The sequence below is a fragment of the Crassostrea angulata genome, chromosome 3 (genome assembly GCF_025612915.1).
Source record: "Crassostrea angulata isolate pt1a10 chromosome 3, ASM2561291v2, whole genome shotgun sequence".
NCBI classification, from domain to species: Eukaryota; Metazoa; Mollusca; class Bivalvia; order Ostreida; family Ostreidae; genus Magallana; species Magallana angulata.
The window spans coordinates 8,394,570-8,398,527 of record NC_069113.1 but is presented as its reverse complement, the minus strand read 5'-3'; the positions used below and the strand labels follow the sequence as shown (position 1 = coordinate 8,398,527).

The 3,958-nt window shown below is 31.8% G+C and overlaps 1 protein-coding gene across 1 annotated transcript in view; it reads left to right on the top strand.

The window, feature by feature from the left end:
* Positions 1 to 2,219: 2,219 nt before the first annotated feature.
* The window catches only part of LOC128175294 (sodium/calcium exchanger 2-like), a 50,801-nt gene continuing 49,062 nt past the window's right edge, over positions 2,220 to 3,958 (top strand). Inside the window, exon 1 of the mRNA XM_052840813.1 lies at positions 2,220 to 2,287. The gene's annotated coding sequence lies outside the window, so the exon portion shown is untranslated. The remainder of the gene's footprint in view (positions 2,288 to 3,958) is intronic.

The following is a 3,958-nucleotide window of genomic DNA, read 5'->3' as shown; positions in this document are numbered from 1 at the left end:
AAATGTGCAGTAATTGAATTAAAAGCCTCCGTGGACTCATCGACTTAGTAATCCAAGGATTACCGAAGCTGAACTCTGTCAGAATGAAAAGACATCTCTCTCTCTCTCTCTCTCTCTCTCTCTCTCTCTCTCTCTCTCTCTGTAGAGCGTGTGATGGATGTTACCTGTCATTATGGATAATCAACTAAAACGTGTAAATAGATTATCACAATATACATCATCTTTAATAGTAAAAATTGTATTAAAGCAAAACCGGTACACGTCTATATACCAAATAATTAATTCGGTTATGAGCTAAATCTTATTGATCAATTAAAGTCAATCGAAATGAAATCATACTTTTCTCAAAGTAAAATATTGATTTTATTGGGATATATTTAAGGACACTTAAAGTCTCTTTGCTGCCATTCAGTATTATAGAGAAAGAAAGAAAGTCGAGCATTCGACATAATGCGTCGTACAAAAAAAGAAATATGCAAAACGCTCGAATAATACATTGAGAAAATATTTCACTTTGTCTTTTATTGAACTACTTTTTTGACATGTTCTCTGTGGTGTAGATGGGGTCACTTAAAAATGTAGCTGTCTGCAACCCAAGAAAGCAAAATACTTATTTTTTATTGTCAAATACAAAATATTTCAGAAAGACTATATGTTTATCATCAGTATATCATCAAATGAGTAGCCGACACGGCACCCAGAGGTGAGGAGACGGGGAAGATTGAATATTGAGGGCTGGTGGGGGGGGGGGGGGCGAGCTCAAAAACCATACACACTTTTAGTATCAATATTGAATGATGAATAAAATTATTTTTAAAAGAAAATTTATAATTATTTGCTGCAATTTTAATATTTTGCGATATGAACATTTTGTTATTGGAAACCTTCGGAAATGAACCATGAGTAAAGGTCCTTAAATTACTTTATTACAATTTTCAAGTTTTCATCTAAGACTATTCTACTCGTGCTTCTTATTCATATATTCACCATGCAATTATGACGCGTCGAAGAAAAGTTCTATACACGATGGAGATCAATTATAATACTCACATGTGCAAAAATCGGTTCCAGAAAATTGTTAAAAACTCAAGGTACATTTGCAATTAAGTTTATTTTTAATAAAGAAAGCTGTAGGAATAAATTCAAGGATCTTAAAAGTTACATATATAGCCAACGAATAAATTCAAGGCTCATACATGTGTAGACAGTGATACTCTACATGTACTTGCATAAATATATAAACGTGGTCAGGTGGATAAAATTATTTGGGGATGGTGACATTTATCTCGACTTGAACGTGTTGATTCATACATGTACTTTATTTTGTCTTGATCTACAACCAAACATGAATAGATTTATAAAACTTACGTTTCCCAGAATTACTTTAAAATACGTGTACAGAAGGGGAAAGAAGAGGAATAAAATAAAGAAAGTAAGACTACTGAACCAAAAAATATTTACTGGTTTATTCAGCATCTGTCTTTGGGTCATTTTGTAGTTCTAAGTTCATTTGAATCCTTCAATGGCGCCACTCCTGTTGTGGGTTTTTTTCTTCGAGTAATTAAATTAGATTCTCGTCCATATTATACATAGGCCTATATGAGCACTGCATCGCTACATGTACATGTATGCATCAAGTTCAGAGCTTACTCTTTTCTGAATCATTTTTGGATAGGCGATGTTTCTCAAATATTTCTGTAAATAGATAAAATAAATCAGATTGATGTTTTATTTTTTTAGTATGATCTTTTCCTTATGGCAAGTCTGATAATAGTGTCATTCATTCCTTGTTTTTCGTTGGATGCATCTTCTCGCAGAATTAAATGACGGTCTGATGGAATTTGTCATGTCTGTGAACGTCCTGTGCCCATGTAGCCTTCTCATATTATTAGAAAAAAAATTTATCTTTGATATCAATGGAGGGGGGGGGGGGTTATTTTCCATCGTTCTAATCGCTATTGGCATCGAATATGTTCAAAACCCAGTCAATATGTGGTCGTAAAATGTAAAACGTATTAAAATTCAATCCCTTTGTTTTAGAATCTCGTTAAAGGTGTAAAGAATTTTTTTCAATTTTGCGGATTTTTTTTATTTCTTTCACAACCACAGTCTTATTTCAAGAGTTACCTTTCTTTGGGTACTTGCAAATTAGATATTCCGGAACACAGTAGGCTATCTGTTTACTTCAAGTTTTAACCATTGACGTCTGCTCGTTACGTCATAAAATGGCGGGTGCATCTGAAAAAAAAATCCGGATACCTGGAATATGCGGGCATTGTGTGGATAGGTAATACTTATCTTATTTAGCCATGGCACGGTGTGCATAAATTTATAATCGCTGATAATCTATTTTACCAATGTCGTTTGACCAGTTCGGAATAGGGTACAGGAGCTGTAGGCCTATATCAAAACCAAATACCATTGATCAGCTGTTGATATTGATATAATGTCGTTGTTAATTAATTACAAATTATTATACTAGTTTGCAGCGGATAAGCTGATGCGAATAGTAGTTTCCCCACAAATCATACACCACAGATTAACCGAGCAGTGTTAAACCAACAGTTTTATCGTAACTTCCAATTATTGTTTTAACCTATATAAAGTATAATCTTAACAGAAATGACACATTACCTTTAGAGTTTCCAACATCCTTCTGGTGCATGATGCCATCCATTGTGATAATGATATGCATTTTCCATGTTTTCAATCCCTTATTAACTTCCGAATTGGTGAAGTGGCGATAACGTTCTGATATGTACTGGTGATGTTTTAATTATGTGATGTTTATTAAGTATCCTGCAAGCTAGTTTTTTTTTCATACTTTAAATCTAAAAAGTGAAAAATGTATAAATGCGATTTTAATACATAAAATTGTTGCGATGCCCAGGGTCATAATCAAAGTTGCATAATGAAAGGTTGACTTATTTAAGACTGAGTATTGAACACAAATGAATACCAAAAAATGAAAATATTGCAGATATTAAAATGAATTTATTTAAATTAATAAATGGTCATACAATAAGTTTTGAATAAATGTATTTCTTAAAATATCTATAAACTTTTTAATTTATTATTTGCTATATAATATATGGTGACTGGTCAAAATGCAAACCGGTCAAACAACATGTTATAGGTAAACCATTTATATATGTATCATACGTTTTGAGTTTTATTTATAATAAAAAGTGTGACCTTACAAGTATTTTATGATTCTCTCTCTTATTTGTAAGTTGTAAACATATGTACCGGTACATTTTATGTTGTTTTGCTGTTGCTTCCTTTGGAAAAGTTGCTTCCATGTAGCTATCATCCTCGTAGCCATGCTGGAAACATTTGAACAATAAAATTTGCTTTCTTTTATAGTGACTCGTGCAGGTTTAATTAGGTGGCAAGCATTGCAGAAAAATATATACATAAATCACATAAGTTGGTTGTGTAAATTTTTCTGCAATATGATCAACAATGATAGCAATTAATGTTTATATTTACATTTATTGTTAAAAAAAATTGAATTAAACATAAAGAGTGAGTAAAAGTAACGAAATTATTTTTATGTACATCAAACAGTACGTTAGATAGAAGAAATAGCCAATTATTCTTACATCGGAATTTTAGTCAGACATCATCATGATATTGATTATTACATGCATTCTGTGATTATTTTGGTTATTCATCCTAGTCCTTACTTTAAGGTTATGTTAGCTAACTTAGCTTTTAAAAAAAACAAAACGGGGATATTTTAAGAATATCATTTATGAACATATATTTCATTGGATTACATAGCCATTATGATCTTGAATGCATCAGAAGCCATCAAAGTATGTGATGTCTCAGACTCTTGTTAATCTCATTCTCTTTTAATTGTATTAGATCTAGAGTCAATCAAATTACTAATATTGCGTCCTTTTGCTGGTCGAAATGGGGAAATTTTTCTCAGTTAATAACTATCAACTCT